General features: G+C 48.1%; 1 protein-coding gene across 5 annotated transcripts in view; it reads left to right on the forward strand.

Moving 5' to 3' along the window:
- The window catches only part of Mprip (myosin phosphatase Rho interacting protein), a 134,083-nt gene that overhangs the window by 836 nt on the left and 112,917 nt on the right, over nt 1–20,330 (forward strand). The window lies entirely within an intron of this gene.

Consider the following 20,330-nt stretch of genomic DNA (forward strand, 5'->3'; position numbering starts at 1 on the left):
CGCCCCCCCCCCCCAATAGCCTTTCCAGTTCTTGGTCAAGGACTGGGAATGAGAAGACCTAGGGGTTCCAGCTAAGATGTGGTTCACTCCTCCAGGCCTATCTGTCAGTTGAAGGCTTTAGTAGCTCCCAAACTTGCATCAGAGTCAAGACACCAAAAACACAGCGTTGGTTTAGGGACTGCAGTCCCTGGGGAACCCTTGGGAACCCCTGCACGGGTGGGTTTCAGGCCTTGTTTGCCCCTCCTTGGTTTGGACCTGTGCACCCTGGCTCACCCTCTCACCCCCAGTCTCCATCCTCTTCAGAGCTTTCTCTCAACTCCCTGAATGAGGCCAGGGGAGCTCCCTTCACATTCCAGACCGGTGTGACCTAGTTGTAGCCACTCCTTTTGCAAAAGAACCCCCTTAGACAGAAAACATGGCTTTGAAGTGCTCTGGCCTGTTTTTGATGCCACTTGAGTGCAAGCATGGTTTGACTTGTTTACAGGGCAGACCAGAGCAGGGTGGTAGGGGCAGGGGTTATGGCCCTGGATGCGGTGGCTTTCTCTGAGGTCAGGTTTCCACCAGCCAAGAAGCTTTACCCAAACTCAAGGCCTTAGCGGCAGGTCATCCTGGGAAGTGCAGTGCTCCAAAGGTGTTCTGGAGGGGAGGGGGGTGGCCTTTTAAGAGAGGAAAAACTTGATTTCCTCTTTTCATCCTGATGCTTTTTTTTTTTTCTTTCTGGGAAGCAGTTCCTATGGTGAAGAGGAGTGGGGAGACTTTGTTTCCAGTCTTGGCTGTCACTCTCAGTGGTGTGACCTTGAACAAGTTCTTTTAGCTCTGTATTATTTTAATTTCCTTATCTGTAAGTTGGTCAGTGGCTTACTTCCCTCATGGAACTGTTGTGAAAAGCAAGGAATGATATTTAATTCAACTTTTTTCCCCCCTCTAACAAACAAAAAACTGGTCATAGAAGAGCCAACTTTAAGAAGTTTTGGGCCGTTTTGAGAGAGGCTTAAAAGTTGCCTGGTTATTCTAAGCACCTGCCCGAATTGATAAATTAGGTGTTTATACCATAGGTGGCTGGTTTTTTTTTTTTTTTTTTGATTCTTAAGCTTGGATACACTAGAGTGGAATTTGCATGCTTGAGTAGAAGTTGTTAAATTTTTTTTTTTAAAAATCTGTTGATTATTAATTGGATTCAAGGGTAGAGGAAAATTTGAAGTACTGTACTCTTTCAGTGTATTCAAAGTTGAATTGTGGATTTTGAAACAGGCCTGAGACCTCCAGGGCACAACTGGAATGATAGTTCCTGAAATAATGAGTGGGGTTATTTGTGCTGGGAGAGATTAGCCCAGCCTTCTACCTCCTGGGATCTTTCAGGAAGAAACTGCTCTTGAAAAGAGAGGAGGGAAACTCGGGCTGTTGCCAACAGCTTCACTGCTGCTCTGTGCATCCGGCCCTCCCCCAGCCTCTTGCTCTCTCTCATCCTTATGGCTCCATTAGAAAACCTGAGCCAGTCAGTTCCCATTGGTCTCTCCCAAGCCCCTGCTTCCTTTTGCCCCTCCCTGCCCCGGGCTTATTTTAGACAGTCCAAGCTGGAAGATACATCAGCAGCCACGGAGGCCACCCCCTCTTTAATAGGCCTGGACACTGGGCCCAGGGAGGAGGGAGGGCTTTTGCTCTTGGGATGTCATCTTCCCAGGGTGGACATTCCTCAGAACATCCTGATTTGAGCTCTATTTCCTCAGCTGTGGGTTTTGTTGGTGGTTGGTTGGTTTTCCCCTAGAGAGGTACAAGAGCTCTTCCAGGGCCTGTGTTCTGGCATCAGACCTGGAAGGGACCTGGGGATCAGCTGATCCTACCACTTTCTCTTGCCGGTGAGAAGACTGAAACCTGGAGAAGAGAAACAACTTGCCTAGTGCAGGGAGAGAGCCAGGATCCTTAAGTCGTCGTTCTTTGTCCTACCGCGGTTCAGGGTCTACAGTGGCCATCCCATGAGCACATCCTGAGGGCACTAATGTCAAGGATGATTATGTTGCAGAAGGTGCCTTGCCAGTGTAGATTTGGGACAGAGGAGTTCCTTGCCTTCTTCTCACCAGTGGAATTCAGAGTGGTCTGGGTTAGGTACTAAGCCACAGTTAGTTGTTATTTGTCATCCTGTCCTGCAGTCCCTCTGCCCTCCTGTGCATTTCTCTGTGTACATATGAACACAGATATGCTTTTAAACCTGAATTGTGTTCATGTATTTCCAACTTCTTTTCCTGTTTAGGAATATCTCAGAGCTCTTTTCATGGTGTTACATATAAATATATCAGTATTGTTTTGCCTGTTAGACCATTAAGGATGTGCTGTGATTTAACCCATTCCCTGATTGATGGACATCAAGGTTACTGATGAGTTTTGCTGTTATAAATAGTGAATGTTTCAGCATACAGTGTTATAAATGTTTTTGGGCATGTGTGCGTGCGTGCGCAAATGCAAGTATTTCTCTGGGGGCAGATGCCTAAAAATAGAACGGCTGGGTTGACATCCAGTGCGTTAAATTTTTTTTTTTTTTTTTTTTTTTTTTACAGATACCACCAAATTGCTTTCCAAAAAAGGCTATGTCATAACATTTCCAGGGTTGGATATTATCAAATGATTTAATTCCTTAATAATTTCCCAAATTACGTGAGGTTAAGTCTCTCCTTATAATATTTGAGTGTTTTTGTTTCTCTTGTGGATTACTTGCTTGTTTGTCCATTTTTTCATTGATTTCGTTTTCCTCCTGTCCCCCATTGATTTGTGTATGCTTTAGGTCACTGGGGTCTGTGGACTTTTTTTGTAAAAGGCCAGATACTAATATATTTTAACCTTTATGATCTCTGTGGCAACTTTGTGGTCATGGTACAAAATGAGCTGTAGACAATATATAAACTAATGAGTATGACTATGTTTCAGTAAAACTTTATTTACAAAAAAAAAAAAAAAAAACCAGGCAGCTGGCAGGATTATGCCTGTGAGCCATGGTTGCCCACCCTCCTCTAGATAGAAATTTGCTGTTATATATGGCAAATATTTTTTCCGAGTGTCATTTGTCTCTTTATACATGGTTGTTTTTCTTATGAAACTGGGAATGTAGCTCAGTGATAAGGGTATGTGCTTGGGCATGTGCAAGGCCTTGGGTTTAGTCCTCAGCTTCAAAGTATAAAGTAAGATACAATGAACACAGTTAAATCTCTGTTATCCTTTATAGCTTGCAGTTTTAATCTCATGTAGGAAGGCCTTCTTGCCAAGGTTTATTAAATAGTCACTAATATTTTCTTAGTTATTTTTACACTTTTAAAATTTGTCAGATTTAGTCTTCAGGAAAGTCACTGTGGCTAGAGGCAGAAGTAGTGGAGCTCTGAAAGTAGTCCAGGCGGATTGCTATATATTCTCCAGACCATTGCTGGGAGGTGGTGACCTTGGGGATAAGGTCTTGATTCTCCAGACCAGTGATGGGAAAGGGTGACGTTGGGGATAAGGTGTTGTGGTGGAGTACAGGTGGGATTGAGGAAAGGGGTATGTAGAAGCGCCTTCAACACAATATTGAGGATAACAGATTTAGAGTAGATGTGGGGGATGGGGGGAGGGCCTCAACTACTGTGGTATATTTGACCTTGTGGTAGTGAATGCCTGTTATAGTACTTAGTGGAGTGACCCACTCAAAAAGTAGGAGATGATGGTTAGGGCTTTGGTGAGGGTGGGGGCTAGGGTTGGCTATGTGAAGGTGGTTGCTGAAGTCCTAGGAGTGAGTGACCACTGGGGGGTGGGGGAGCAAGCTGTGGGAATCCCCATGTGATGGGCCCACAGAAGAGAGGGAGGGCAGGGTAAGCTGGGAGGTGGATCAGAGATTGTTGGTGGTTAGTGGCAGAAGCAGGTTTGGAGTACAGAGTCCTCAGCCTCCAGCCTGGGTGTGGGTCTTCTGGGTCCACAGTGGGTATGGATCTGATGGGGCGTCTCATTCTCTTGCCGTGGGAGGAGCCGTTGCATTTGGATTGCATTCCTGACCCATGCCTTTCCTTGTTTCATCATGGGGCGTGGCTGGATCTTTTCCTTCTTGAGGCCTCGGTTTCCCCATCTGGTAATGAAAGTGGGCTTGATCTTTCCCACGACTCTCAGTCTTCCTGGTTTGATACTGCCATGGCTGCCGGGATCCTTGACATAGATGGGTGGGCTAGGACCAAGTCTCAGTGGGGCATTTCTTCAGGGGTACCTTTACTCCTGTGATATTCTTAGAAGTTCCAGGGCACAGAACTTTTTTTATCTGACCTGGCATTTATTTCAATATATCATGCCCACACTTTCTAGAAGAAGTATAATTTACGGGTGGGTTGGCGCATTGTTTGGCAGGGATATGTCAAAATCTCAGACACACAAAATCCCAGGCACACAAAATCCCATTACAAATGGCCAACAAGCACATGAAAAGATGCTCACTGTCATCAAGAAAGTGCAAATCAAGACCACAATGAGATACCATTAAGATAGCTAGAATTCTAAAAACAGAATTTACCAAGTGTTGGTGATGATGGGAAGAAATTGGAACCCTTGTGAATTGCTGGTAGGAGTAAGATGGTGCAGCCGTTGTTTTGCAGCTCCTCAAGAAGTGAAACGGAATCAACATGAAGCTAGCAGTTCCACTCTGAGATACATGCTCAGAAGAATTAAAACCATGTATGTTCATATCAGTACTTACATAGGAATGTTCCTGAGAGCACTATTCAGAGTAGCCAAAAGGTGGCAACAATCTAAATGTCCATCAACAAATGGATGAGTGGGCAATTTGAGTATTTGTACAATGAAATGTCACTTGTTCTAAAAAGTCACAAAGTACTAAGACATGCCACCACACGGATGAACCTAGAGAACATGATGCCAAGTAAAAGGACCACACATAAAAGGGCAGATAGTGTATGATTCCGTTTAGATGAAATGTGCAGAACAGGTAAGTCCATAGAAACTGAAAGCAGATTAGTGGTTGCCAGAGGCTGAGGGAAGGGCCGAGAGGAGTGACTGCTAATGGGATTGGGGTTCTGTTTTGAGGGTGATGAAATGGTTTGGAACTAGATGGAAGCACTGGTTGTACAACATTATGAAATATACTAAATGCCAATGAAAAGTTCATTTAAAATTGTTAATTTTATGTTCTGTGAATTTTATTTCAATAAAAAAAATGTGCAAGAATCACTCCACACCCGCCACCCCCCCAATCTGTCCTCTGTTCCTTGTTTTACCTGAAGAGAATATCTGATTGTTTCTGGAATCTAGACTAGGGATTAGAATTTTTTCCTTAAAGGGCCAGGTAGTAAATACTTAAGGTTTTGCAGGCTAGCAGGCAAAGTTGAGGCATTTGTGTAGGTACTTATACAACCATTTAAAAATATAAAAGCTATTCTTGGTTTTGAGCCTTAAAAAGCAGATGGCAGGCTAGATTTGGCATATGTGTGTAGCTTGCCAACCCCTAGCTTACACCAGTCCTGTCCAATAGAACTAAAGTGGAAGTCACAAATATAATTTAAAACTTTCTAGTTGCCTTGTTAAAAAATAAAAAGAAACAGGTGAAATAGATTTTTAATTATATTTTATTTGACCTTGTATATCCAAAATAGTGTCATTTCAACACATAAAAAAGCTGTGTTTTGCCTTAGGGCACAGTTCAGGGGAGACCAGCCACCCTCCCAGTTGCCAGCAGCCACGTGTGGCCTAGGCCTGCAGTCCTGGCCCATTGCTGGGAAGGCTGTGCCAGTGGCTTCTTCCTTTCTCCGGCTTCCTCTGTGGTGGTGTCCTGCAGATGGCCTAGGGTTGGAGGGTTGCTGAGGTGCTGGTTCTCTTGGACCTATCATTTCTGTTTGTTACCTGTCCCCATTTTGCCAACTTTTGAGTTTTTTCCCCTGTGAATATGGCATCTTCTTTGGTGACTCCTTTTGATGTGTTTGGAAATTCTCTTTGGGCTATGAGCCCTACCCCTGTTGAGGACCATGGTTTGAGGGCAAAACAGGAGCTTTCTAACCAGAAGCCAGCGGGACTGTCCCCAGGACCACCCTGTGGGGGTGGGTTTGGGGGACAGGCTGCTAGTGTAGTAGTGTTCTGTGGCTCCCTCTCAAACCCTGCATTCCTGGCCATGTGACTGCTGTCTTCCATGGCGCTTAGCTCTTCTGTGTCCCTCCAGTGTTTGATGGTTGCCTCTAGAGTTACTAGCCTTTTACTTGACCTTTTCCTCATTTTCCTTGACTCAGAGAAGACGGCAGTCCCAAGACCTGGATTCTCAGAGTACAGTGCAGGGTGACCCAGGAACGTGACTTAGGTGCCCACTTTCTGATCATAGGCAGGACATGGTGTGCCCACGGAACCCTGGAGTTCCTGAGCATCTCTGCTCTTGGCAATTTATACTGAGAGTGTGCTAGTATCTTCTGTGGGGAGGAGCCTTAGTTTGGGCCATCTTGTGACTATTAGGACCTTCAGCCTGTGTAGCTGAAATCAAGAAGTTTGATTCCAGTGTTTGTCTTTGAACTGTTTCCCAGTCTGCCATTTAGTCTTGAAGAAGGAGAGAGCCCTGCAGCCAGGCAGAGGGGAGCACATCCTGCTGCCCATACCCCTTGCTTTGTGCCGGTGGAGCAGGGCCAGGTGCTGGAGCACTGATGCTAACTTGGAAGCTTTCGACCTAAGAAAATAGACCTTTCTTTTATCCTGGGAAACTTGTTCTCCAGGCTATCCTTTCCCCTCTGAATGACACAGTTGGACCAGTTCAATGGCTTTCATTAACTTTGGAGCCTTTTACTGGTTCAGAAATCCTATGTATCTCACTGGAAAAGCAGCAGGACTCTGGGTGATGGGTGAAGCCTGGAACCCTGCCTCGCCCCAGGGCACTTGGGTTGTGTGTATGTGTGTGTGTGTGTGTGGGGGGGGCTGTTAGTGGGGCAGGTTTGAAAACTCTGCCCCAGGTTTTGTGCTTGTTCCAGTTTCAGCAGTTTCCGCAGCTGCCTTGGGATGGAGCTACCACTGTTCTTCTCCACCACTCTCATAGTATCATCCCTTTCTTTGGGGGTGAGGGAGCCTGGTGGGTTGATTTGCTGGCATTTTGTCTCTGGAGACTGGAACTGGAATCTTCCAAACCATTCATTGGTCTTCTCAGTCAAGGTCATCCTAGTTCACATGAAACCACAGCCTGGTGTGTTGTTTTTTTTAGCTGAAGTATTATTTTTTTATACCTTTATTTTATTTATTTTTAGGTGGTGCTGAGGATCGAACCCAGGGCCTCACAGGTGCTAGGCCAGCACTCTACCACTGAGCCACCCCACCCCACCCCCCCAGCCTGGTTTTTGCCTGGAACCTGTAACCCTTCCAGCTCCTTCCTCTCCTGGGGCTCAGCTTGGGGGTTGCATGTTGCAGTGGACAGTGACCTTTTCTGATGTCAGGGCTGTTGCAATGGCGGTCTGCACAGGAATGGGCCTGTGGTATCCCTCTGAGCTTCCACATACTGAATCAAATGTTGGATCCCATGATCTCACACAGGCCTTAGGAGCCAGCAGGGCTGGTGACAGCATGGTCCCTGGCAGGGAAGGGGTCACTGAATTTTGGAGAGTTTGCGTGACCCACTCAGAATCACCAAAGCTGCTCCATAATGGGGCTGTGATACAGAGCTTGCTTCCACAAGACTCTTAGACCAGTCTTCACAACATATCTGAGCTTGCTTCCCTGCCATTGGGAGGGCCACTTTGACTTACAAACTTAGTACTGTTTTTGTGTGGCTGGGGCAGGTTGGTAGTAGAGCTGGTGTTTTACCGAATAAATTGCAGCTGTTAGTTCCTAGCCCTGGGAGAAAGGGTCTGCTGTGCCCCCACCCGTTCCCTCCATTAAGCAAGTGAAGGATTGTCTCTACTTAGCAGAGGGAGCAGCTGAGACTGGAGAGGTTCAGTGACCTGTCTAGGTCATAGGAAGGCCAACATGGGTTTTTCCAAAGTCCTGTTTGGCCTCTGTGTACCTGATAAGGCTAACCTTTGCTATCAGGAACAGGGCCTGGCCCTAACTTGGATTCCTGAGTTCTGGGGTGTGGGTCTGTGTGGGGTTGGTACAGGGCTGTGCACAGTTTATTACTCAGGCCTCACCTCTTCTCAGCCAAAGAGAGTCCCATGTCCCCCAGATAGGCTGTTGGCCTGTGGCAGTGACCACACCTTTGGTGTAGCCCTGAACAGGAAGCACTATTTTTTTTCCCTGAGAGAGGAATTCAGAATCCGGAAATAGCCACAGCCTCGATCTCCCACAAATCCTGAAACACTTTTTTTGGGGGGGTACTGAGGTTTGTACTCGGGGGTACTCAACCACTGAGCCACATCCCCAAATCTATCTTGTATTATATTTAGAGACAGGGACTTACTGAGTTGTTTAGCCCTTCATTTTTGCTGAGGCTGGCTTTGAACTCGTGATCCTCTTGCCTCAGCCTCCTAAACCACTAGGATTACAGGTGTGCGCCACCGTGCCTGGCCTGAAGCACAGGTTAACAGACCTAGGAGGCTCTGGTGCACTTTCCATATGCAGTTTCTTACCTCTTTCTGGTCCTGCCCATGGCTGAAGTGGGAGCAGCTGAGCCAGAGAAAGGGACCCCGTCTTCAGGGATCCTTGGCCCACACCCAGAATCTCATTGTCAGTACTGGGTGAGCCGCTAGAGGTACGGCTGCTTCAGAGCCCCATAGGGTCTAGGTGCGTGCATGGCGTATGCTTGGGATGTGCTCTGACCTAGAACTCTGATAGCCCTACATTTCTTTCAGTGTGCCAGGTAAGAGAAGTGAAATAGTGGGGAGCAGGGGCTTCCAACTCACTGCTGGTTCACGTCCAGCATTTTCCATGCTGATTGAACATTAGATGACTAATGCCCTCATCTGAGAACTAGGAGTTATGATAACACCCCTCTTTGGATGCCAATGAGGATTATGGAAGATGTGGGCAAGATTCTTGTGAACTTTAGGATGCATAGGAAGAGCTGAGTTCGTAAATACTAGGTCATAGAGTGGGTGCCCAGTAAATGGGGTATTTGTACATTTGTACAGCAAGATCCTCTCTGGGAATATGGGCCCTGCCCTTGGGTCACACTCAGTGTGTCGGTCTAACATTTGCTCTTGAAAGTTCACTGTGGCTAGGCCCTGGGCCAGCTGGGGCACATGCCATGCAGGGAGTGGCAGGTGTTCCTAGAGCTAAACAGAGGATCGAATATTCAAGTTAGAGGGACTTTGGGGATCTTGAGTTCCAAACTGAAGCTACAATTGAGAAAATGGGCCCAGTTAGGGGACCTGCTACCATGATTTTGTGGGAGGGTTGGCTCTTAAACCTCTATTTCTGTCTACCCCCAGCCCATCAAACATAAGCCCCAAAGCCCAGCCGTCTCTGACCTATCTTCCCCTAGCCTTTACCAGTCACTGTTCTTGGAGGGAATGGAGCCTCTGCCAAGGAAACTTAAAGACAGTCCAAACAAGTAGAAGCCTCCCTTTTATAGAGCCTGGGAAGGTTATCTCACAGACAGACAGATGTCACCTGGGCAGACAGAGCCTACTGCTTCCCAGCTGCACATCTGCCTTCCTGCCTGGAAGCCCGTGAGGACTTGGACTTCCTGGAGGGCTTGGCCGGCTCCCATGGCCCTGCAGCCTCCTGTGGTGGAGGTTTTCCTGGACTGAACTCTAGGAGCAGTTGGCATGTTCTGGGATTATTTATTGTACTGGTGGTGTTATTCATAGCTAACAGAAATCACTCTGTGCCAGTTCACTGTTAACTCATTACCTTCACAGCAGCCTGGTAGGTAGAGAGATAAGCAGACTGGGTGGGGAAGGCAGTGCACTTCAGTGGGAGAGCTGGGTGAGGCCTCTTTACTCTGTCCCACAGACTGAGAGGGCTGGTAGGCCTTTTGGCCTAGTGCTGACCTGCTGGGAGGGGTGGGGCTGCAGGCTGTGATTTGGACTGTCCTTGTTTAGACTTCCTGTCTCTTTCCTTCCTCATCCCACTCTCCTGCCCTACCTGTTTCTTAGTGGGAAGGGCAGCTTTTTGTGGAACAGGGCATGACTCTTCCCTGCAAAGCTGTTGCCCCATGAGTTTGTCCCCACGCATTCTCCAGCATTCCTCCTTTTGCCACGAATGGCGTCATGTTCCAAAAATCCCGCGGTCATGGGCGTGCTGTCAAGACCAAACAGGGAAGAGGCTTTTTAAAATGTCCCCCTGCCCCCCACTCCAGCTGCTGGAGTCCAGGGAGGAGCCCAGGCAGGGGTAGGGCTGGCAAGGCCTCGTGTGGGCAGAGGCGTGGAGGAGAGGATGAGCATGGCCAGCAGCCTCCAGCCTGCCCTCTGGGTACTCAGGGTGCTGAGGACTGCTGCGGGTTTTATTCTTGTTTGTGTTCTTTGGGGTGAAATTCGTATGACATAAAATCAGCCATTTTAAAGTGTACAATTTGGTTGCATTTTAGTACATTTGCAGTGTTGTGAAACAGCCACCCCACTCTAGCTGAAAACATTTTCTGTGCCCCAGAAGGACACTCATGATCACGAAGTCATTCCCTTCTCCTTCTCCTCAGGCCTCAGCTGCTATGACTCTGTTTTCTATCTCTGGATTTACCTATTCTGGAAATTTCCTTAAAATGGAATCATACAATGTGTGACCTTTGGTCTGGCTTCTTATACTCAACATGTTTTGGGGGTTCATTCTCCTAGTGGTACAGGTCAGAATTTTATGGCGGAATACCTTCCGTTGTGTGGATGTACCACATTTTGTTTATCATTTCTCAGTTGTTGGAAATCTGGGTTGTTACTACCTTTTGGCAGATGGAAAGAAGCTGCTGTGTGCATTCGTGTACAGGTGTTTTTTTTTTTTTTTTTTGGTGCTAGGGATCAAACCCAGGGACTTATGGGTGCAAGACAAGCACTGTACCAACTGAGCTGCATCCCCAGCCCTCATGTACAGGTTTTTCTTTGTACATCTCTCAGCTCTTTTGGGTAGAGACCTGATCTTTTCCTAGTGGTAGAGACTGGTCTGCAGCATTTCTGCCATTGAGCTTTGGTTGAATCAGCACAGCAGTTGGCCTGCAGCCCTTTGAGTGGGAGGATGGAGCTGGTGGTAGACCCTGCGGGAAGCTGTATAAAGCCCGATGCTCCTCACTTGGTGCATCTGGGATGCGAAACTGGGTCTGAGGGCACCCCTTTGGTTGTAAGCACTGGTATAGCTTGAAGATGCTGGCTCAGGAGGCTGTGTTGTGTGCAGGGTTGGCTCAACCACATGGAGGTCTCTTCTTTCTTTTTGACTAGCCTGAAAACCCACTGAGCTGCAGAGATAAGTTGAGCCTTAAGTATTGTTGGGATAAGGGCTGAAGGAGGTAAGCCTTAAAGGCAGATAACTTAGGGAGATTTGGGTCCACTTGAGTGCAAGGGGCCCGAGAGTTGCTGGTGAGGGGCCCACAGTACCTGATATCAGGCCCCAGAAGATCCTGGGGTTGGCTGGAGGAAAAGACCTTCAGTGTCCTGTTGGTTATGGTGTTAACCAGTTTTCTGACTTTCTTTGACAGCAGCACACCTCATCTCTTGAAACAAAGCATGAAACTCTCATGTATGATATGTGGAAGCTTTTGTGTTGAAGACCGGGAGGAGAAATGACTCCGCCTGAGGCACCCCATCCCTGTCTCCCACCCCACAGCCTGCAGTGGCCCCTGAAGCATAGTCTCTGGGGGGCTTCACAATCTCATAATCATTGATCGACTTTAATGCCTTCAATAATAGTTTTAGTAGAATGAAATGTGTATACAAAAAAAGGTAGCTAGCATGTGTACCGTCAGCATCCTTTGATGGTGTCTGGGATGCCATCTTTTCCCTCAGAGGTCCCCCTGAACTGTTACTGGAGGTGGCAGGTGAGGCTCAGGCCAGTGAGCCCCACATTATCCTTCAAGACAGTTGAGCAGCTCCAGGGAAGCGGGACAGGTGCACATTCCACAGGGTCCCCTGCATTTCTTTCTCGTAACCCTCCCATGGGACAGTGATCTCTGTGGCACAGTTGAGGTGCTTTGAACATGCAGTGTGTCAGTGCCCTGTAGAAGGTGGGACCCAAGGGGTGCTCCCTGACTGTGGGAGCAGGTTCTGCCTCCATTGGGCCTTCTCCCCGAGGCAGAGGCAGAAGCAGAGGCTGAGGCTGGCATCTTGGGGAGGAAGGTGGTTCTGTCTACCTGTTGTCTGGGAGCCTGTTTGATTTCCACTTAGACTGTAGGTAACACAGCTACTGGAAGAAGTCTGGGTTAAGATGTCGCCTTTTAAGGCAGTGCTGTCATGTGGAAAGGACTTTGAGTGGAAACCAGGAGGTGGTCATAAAAGCAAGTTTGTGTTTGGGCTGGCAGGAACCGGACCAGCGCAGTCAGAGAGGCAACTCTGGGTAGCTAGCGGGCTGGTGATTGGGTAGGTCAGTGCTTCTCAGACTTTGGCTTCTGGACCCCTATACACTCTTGATTATTGAGGCCATCAAAGTTGATGTGAATATGTTTTGTTTATGTGAATATGTCTCTTGGCACTTACTATATTAGAAATTAAAATGGAGACATTTTAAGATACCTATGGCTCATTTAAAAATAACAAATCTGTTTACATGTTTATATAAGTAACATGATTTTCTGAAAAATGACTTTTCTAAACTAAAAGCAGCCGGCTGAGAAGAGTCACATTATTCTACCTTTTTGGAAATTGCTTTCGCATCCATCTGATGAAAGGCAGCTGGATTCTCCTACCCTCTGCAGTCATCCTTTTGCAGTATCAGGTTGTGTGGTTTTAGGGCAGGCTCTGCTGTATGCTCTTGAACCAATAGGAGTGAAAAAGGCAGTGGTGCCTTAGCATTTTTATAAAAATAGTTTTGGCTCACGAATCCCCAAAAGGACATCAGAGACTCCTACACTTTGAGAACTGCTGGTCTGGCTCAGGCTGGACTGTATTCCTGAAGACCCCACACACCTGGCACACAGCCCAGCCCCTGCCAGCATGGATCTGATGAGGGTGCGGTGTGAGGCATCAGGCCAGTGGGCATAGGGCTGGCGGAGGGGGGCAGGACACGGAGCACAGTGACTGTGGATGGGTGTCTCTTCTGGTGGCTGGCATGCTCTGGACTGGCCCATTCTTTCTTCCTGCCTTTGGGGGCTCCTGGGGAATTAGTGAAGTGCAGGCGAGGTACTGGCTCTCAGGAAGGGCTGAAGACAGAAGTCGCAGAAGTTCATGTGTCATATGACTCCATATGCACTGTCCAGAATAGGCAAATCTGTAGAGAGAGCAGGACCGTAGTGGGAGAGATGGCAGGTTTAGGAAGTGATTACTAAAAAGCACATATTTCCTTTTTGTGGTGATAGAAATACTTCTAAAATTGCCTGTGGTGATGCTTGCACTATAAACTGTTAAATTGCAGATGAGTGAATTGTATGTGAAATGTATTTCCAAAAAAGTTATATATAAAAATACCCCAAGTAGTTACCACCCCATTTTTGGTTTGGGCTCATATTTATGTTTTGCCAAATCATCATAGGAGGACCCTAGTTTAGGGACAACCAGATCTATGATTTCTCAACTTTACATTCTTTGTAGGTGTTGGTGGTATGTTCAGCATTCTGTTTCTCACATTCAGTGCAGTATTCATTACATTCATGAGCTATTCAGTGCTTTATGATAAAGTAGCCTGTGATTTTGCCCAAATCTGTGGGCTACTGAAAGTGTTCTGAGCATGTTTACAGCAGACGAGGCCTAGCCCTGGTGTTTGGTGGGTCAGATGTATTCAGTGAATTTTCAGCTTAGGGTATTTTCAGTTTATGATGGATTTATCAGGGTGTCACTTCATCATAAGTTCAGGAACATCTGTATTTGACATGCCTTTATTTTGTGTCCTCCTGTCATTTTCTGTTTGACATTTGCAACTAATATACAGCTAAAGCTACTGATCCTATTTCCGTCACTTCGGGTTCCCAGGAATTCGGTGTATGGTCATGATGTTGGCCTGTCCCCCCATATGTGAGTTCATGTGACACACACACACACACACACACACACACACACACACACAGAGATTGAGTTCAGCTGTGTTGAGTGGTCAGCGTGGAGAAAACTCTGTGCTGAGCTGTGGTCATTGTCTTACTGTCTGGCTAGGTAGGTGTCTTTACCTCCACTCTTGCTGCTCCTGACCTGGTGGAAGGGTTGGGGCTCTGTGGTAGCTCTGGGGGAGTGAGCCTCTTGGGATGTTCCTTTCTTCGTCCACCCCCACCCCAGTGTTGCCTGAAGGAGTGAGCCCATCACCCTCTGCGTACTGGCGTGGCTCCTTGTCAGTTTTCTGCAGGCTCAAGTCCCTTAGCTTCATTTCTGAGGTGGTCCTTTGCTCACTCCCACAGAAGTCTCCTAAATGCCCCCTTTGCTCCTGGTGCCCAGTTCATGTCCCTGTACTCTGCCTTATGCCTTTGTTTTGGCTCAGTGGCCTTAAGATCTTTGTATCTAGGAGCTTTGTCTTGGACTCCAGTGGCACATGTTGGCAAACTGTATTTTGGGGAGGTGAGCAACCTGCGTGCAGCCTTCAGGGACAGCGATGGGAACAGCCACTCTCCTGAGTTCTGGCACCAGAGATCCTGGGCCCTTTTCGTTCCCTGGAGCATCCCAGTTTGTGTGGTATGTGACCTCAGTATGCTGTATATGAAGCTCCCGGGTAGACAGCTCATTGGTCTAATTCTCTCTGGAGCAGGGTGCAGGTGGTAGCGGGCGCTTAGGCTTCATGTCTTCATACAGATGGGGAAAGTTCCTTCCAAAGAAGAGCTCATGTTTCCTGTCAGCTCCCTGGACTTCTGGACACCCAGGCTGGCTGGGTGGAGGCTGCCACTATGGGAGGAGATCTGGTTGGCTCATCCACAGGGCTGCCTGCAGGGTTCCTTCTGTGTACTCTCCCTGGTGGTGCACTTTGGGCCCATGAAAGCCCTGAACCCTGGCCTAAAACTCCAGGGTTTGACCCCAGCTGCAAGGGAAGACCTCTGCTGGTCAGGACAAGACCCCCTCCCCCGACCCCACGCCCAAGGATGTCTCACTTGGGTACAGGTCCCTGCAGGTACCAGTCTTTATCTTCCAGCCTTCACCTTGGGAGAGGCGTGCAGAGGTCAGAGGTCATCTGGTGGGTGAGGGACAGGCTGTGGAGCCCGGTGGCCTCTGTTCCCATTCTGCTTCTGCCACTTCTAGCTCTGTAGCCTTTGACAGGCCTCGTATTTCCCTTGTGTCCTTGATTTCCTTGGATGATGAGTGGAGGCAGTGATGGTACATACTCATAGATTTATTATGAAGATTAAAAATACATGAATATAAAGTGGCTGGTACAGTGGCAGGACAACAGGGGGTAAGGAAGGAGGAGCAGCCCAGAGGCGACCAAGGAAGGAAACCATGGGCCTTTTAGCAGTGTCCCCCTGTCCACCTAAGTGGAGGTGCGTCCTGCCTGCTGGTGTGCAGTGGTCTTTCTCACTTGGAAGTCAGGGCTTCCTCCTGGTCACAGGCCCAGTGTTCTGATGACGTGGAACCACTTGTAGGGACTGAAGTATGCTTCTGAACATCTCCACAGGAGCCCATCCTTCCCTACTGCCTTCATAGGCAGTTTGTAGGTTCTGGAAACTTGTGCTGCCAGGAGCTGATGGTGCTGTTTGGGTCCAGAATTACATGGCCATGCCCTATGAAGCCACAGGGCATATTCTTTGGGGCTTAAGACCTTGTGAATGATGCTCATATAGGAGTTCAGTACGTGGGTTGGTCCATGTAGCATTGTGGGAACAAGCCTGTGGTCTCTCAAGGGGTCTGCAGTACTGGCCAGTGCTGGCCTGGCAGATAGTGCTACAGGGGAAGCCCCTCCGGGCACTGCCTCTGAGTGTATGCTCACCCCACTGACAGAGGCATTCATGAGTGTAGAGCCATCTGGTCCTCCCATTGTCCATCTGGGTGGCCACAGGACACAGTGAGGCCTTGACAGGGTAGGACCTGAGCCCAGACCTGGCTGTTGCTCACATCTCTCATTGTCTTACTGACTTACATCTAAATGTCTTAGGAAGACAGGTGACCTTGAAGTCCCCCATGATTTACGAGCTGGCCAGACGGTTGCCACCCAGGCATCATTTCTCTTTTTGGAATCAAAGTGTAGAAAATATTAAACAGCTTGTTAGCTACTACAAGTATGGCAGTGTCCTCATAGAAACTTTTTTGGGGAGCAGGGAGGAGACAAAGAACTAAACTCAAGACCACGGAAGATATGTCAGCTATAGTTGCTCATCCATCTTTTGGTGACTGTCTACCCCACCCTGCCCTAACTCTGAGCATTTTTTTGCCCCTGTTCTCTCAGAACTGAGATATTGGCCCCATCTGTATGGGGTAGGCTTTCCCTTGAAGAACTTTCATCGGGACCAGCACTCTGCTTGGAATCTGAGTGGAGTCTGTTGTGCAGGAGCCTGTGTGGGGTTTGTGTGCCCTGTCCCATTCTCAGAGTCAGGAGCCCTGGGGTCCTTGGGCCTGACCAGCATACTCCTCAGAGGCTCTCCCTGGCTACCTGCACTGTGGGGCTCCCTTCCCAGAGCACTAATTTGGTTTCAGTGCCACCTGTGTGCTGGATGCTACCTATGCCCTAGGGTAGATGCTTCTGGCCTTGAGGCATTCTTGATTGTGTACTGACTTAAAATGTGTCTGAGGTGGGACTGTGTTTGATGTGATTTTGTATTTAAATGGTCTGGAAAGGATATATGTGTTTTTCTCTTATTGTAGATGATAAGACCAAGATTTACAGAAATACTATATTTAAATTTTTTTTTAAGTTGTAGATGGACACAATACATTTACTTATTTATTTTTGGTACCAGGGATTGAACTCAGGGACACTCAACCACTGAACCACATCCCCAGCCCTATATTGTATTTTATTTAGAAACAGAGTCTCAATGAGTTGCTTAGCATCTTGCTTTTGCTGAGTCTGGCTTTGAACTCGAGATCTTCCTGCCTTAGCTTCCCCAGCCTCTGGGATGACAGGTGTGCCTGGTGCAGAGGATCAAACCCAGTACCTCACATGTGCCAGGCAAATGCTCTACCACTGAGCTACAGCCCCAGCCTCCAGAAATACTGTCTTGCTGTGGGCCATACAGTGGGTACCAGGACTTGAACTTGGGCCTCCTTAGTCCCAGGCCAGGATCTTTATACTAAGTATCCAGAGCTGTTTGATCATGTTGGCAGAGACGGAAATATAGAGATTCCCTGCCTCTTGTTCTGCTAAGAATGACCAGCATCTCCTTTTCCTGTTTGAAGCCATTCTGCCTGGATTATATCAGAAGCTGTGCATGTGGGGTCAGGCAGACATCTTCTCCTCTCCTTAAACAGCAGCTGGATAGTAACACTACAAAGTAATGTAATTTGTATAGTAACATTGCAAAGATGATAAAAAACCAAATCTGCTGGGTGTGGTGGCACACATCTGTAATCCTGGTGGCTCGGGAGGCTGAGGCAGGAGGATCACGAGTTCAGTGTTCAGCAAAATCGAGGTGCTAAGCAACTCAGTGAGGCCCTGTCTCTAAATAAAATAAAAACAGGGCTGGGGATATGGCCCAGTGGTTGAATGCCCCTGAGTTCTATCCCTGGTAAACAAACAAACAAACAAACCAAAACACCTCTAACATTTGCCCATGGCCCCAACAGTCAATAGTTAGCTGTTTTCTCATTGACTTCTGTGTTATCTTTTTTCCTCTTTAATTTTTTTTTTTTTAGTTGTAGATGGACACAATGCCTTTCATTTTATTTATTTATTTTATGTGGTGCTGAGGATTGAACCTGGGCCCTGTACACACTAGGTTTTGTGCTTCACCACTGAGCCACAATCCAAGCCCCTGTGTTATCTTTTCATCACTATAACAAAGTACCTGAAATAGTTAATTTATAAAGAGAAAAGCTTATTTTGGCTTACAAGTTTGGAGGTTTCAGTCTGATGAGGTGGACCCATTGCTTTTGGGCCTGTGGCAAGATAGCACATCATGGCAGGAATGTATGGCAGAGCAAAACCACTTACCTTGTGGGAGGCAGAAAAGAGTGAAGAGGGGGCTGGCTTCCCACAATCCCCTTTACGAAGGCCCTTCCCCAGGGACCTGAAGACCTCCCACTAGGCACTACCTCTTCAAGGTTCTACCTGTTACAGTCCACCAAGACTTTAATACATGGGCCCTTGGGGAACATTCACATCTTAACTATCGCTGCTGCTGATCATAAGCCATCCTTACGTATTTTACAAACACCTTGACATCCTACCCACATGTCTGGTCTCCTTCTGGGTGCCCCTCAAGGGAGGATCTGTGTGTGCCTCATGTTTATACCTTCAACTTCAGAATGGCTGCTAGGGAGATCCTACTGAATACCTCCAGGGTTACTGGTCACCCAGGACCCAGAGCCGATGAAGCCATGAGGGTCTGTTCAGGAAGTGAGGATTGGATGGGATTGTCGGGGTCATTGTAGCAGGTGGCTTTGTGCTCCTGGAGGGAGTTATGTAGCAGCTTTCAAATGGCCTGTTTCTGTTGGACATTGGGCTCTTCCCACATCATGACTGGAACTTCTTGCTGTGCTCTGTCATTGCTTTAGGCTGAGTCTCTGGCTGCAGACTCACTGTACCAGGAGACAGCATGTTGTGGTTCTTAATGCATGTGGCCATGTGCTGCCGAGAGTGCAGGACACCCACAGTGGCATGGCCAGGGACTTGACATGTAGAGGAGGAAGGATCACAAGTTGAGGCTCAGCCCAACTATACTGGCAGTCTACTTGCTCTTCAGGGCGCTGATTGTCCCCTCAGTGTTGGGCACTGGCCCACCCTGGTGATTGGCATCTTGTCATGGAAGTCAGAGGTGCAGCCAGGCTCTCCAGGTCCTGGGTAGTACTCCCAATAAGACTGCAGAGCAGTTAGGTTCTGTGTGATGACCAGTAAGTAGAATCAGCTACCTATTTATTTGATTATTTATTTTCCAGAACCCAGCTTTATACTGGGAACTTAGCTAAAGGAAGGCTGGATTCTTGTTTCCTGTTGGGATTGTGTTGTTATAAGAGAGGAGGCAGGACCTTGGAGGAGAGCAGGAGCTTCTGCAGAGTGGGCTGAGGAACTGACCATGTAGAAATGCTGTGCAAAGCCCAGAGGCCTGAAGTGCATGCAAGAGGAGCCGAGCAGAAGGGTCTGTGGAGTGCCTGGGCTGAGCTGAGGGAATGGCAGAACAGCCCTAGCACATACCGCATAAGTGGCTGGCTTTGGGTCAGTTACTGATGCCTGAGGGCATGGAGTCTTGAACAGGCTGTTCGTGGCACTGTGAATCACCTTATCCTGTGAGAGATGTTGGTGTGGGAGGTGAGGGGCTCTGCACCGTGGAGGGCTTTCAGGGGGCAGGAGATTATGGGGGCAGAAAGGGTGAGACCCACACTTCTTCACTGGTTGTTCTGGTGGTGCTGTACCTTCTCTGCATGCCTGCTTCTCCTCCGAGGTTCCTGAGCCCAAGGGAACAGGAAATCTGGGTTCAACCACCGGTTAGAGATCCCGTCACTGATGCTCTCTCCCTGTTCTTTGAGCCACAGACAGGCCACGTGGAGCCAAGATGAGAATGACCAGTTGAGTGCCTTGGGGCTGCTTGTGATGGGTGACTGGGTCCAGAGGCCTGCTCGTGTCTGGGAAACATCCATGTGGCAGCTTGACGGCACTGTGAAGCGGGCCAGGATGTTGGCTTCTGCCTCTGCCCCACCCGCTTGGCCTGAATTGAGACAGTTGACCTCTCCCTGACACAACCCAGATCTCCCTCAGGAGGGTGGTGAGGAACCTCACTGTGGTCAAGTAGGGGGCCTGAGGGAGGGAATGTCTGTGTGTGCATGTGTGTGTGCAAGTGCACATGTGCATGCGGTCTCCAGGAGAAGCCACTGACACGGCCAGTGGAATACAAGCCACACATCTCAGGGACTCTGCAGACGACTTTGCTTGGGGAGGGTGCTGGCAGACCTTCAAGGACTACCTGCTGGGGCTGTTGCAGCCCCAGTGCTGTGGGGCTTTGGCTGGTCCCCTTTCCAGGATTCCACACCTGTGTGCGGTTGGACTGGAGGGAAAATTTGGGAAGTAGCAGGTTTGTTGTTTTTTTATTTTTTAACATTTTTTTTTTTTTTAGTTGTATTTGAACACAGTATCTCCATTTTATTTATTTATGTGGTGCTGAGGGTCGAACCCAGGGCCTCTCACGTGCAAGGCGAGCACTCTACTGCTGAGCCACAACTCCAGCCCCATGTGTTTTTGTTTTTTTAAATAAATTTTTATAGCTGGGTACAGTGGTA

The sequence above is a fragment of the Urocitellus parryii genome, chromosome 7 (assembly GCF_045843805.1).
Source record: "Urocitellus parryii isolate mUroPar1 chromosome 7, mUroPar1.hap1, whole genome shotgun sequence".
Taxonomy (NCBI): Eukaryota; Metazoa; Chordata; class Mammalia; order Rodentia; family Sciuridae; genus Urocitellus; species Urocitellus parryii.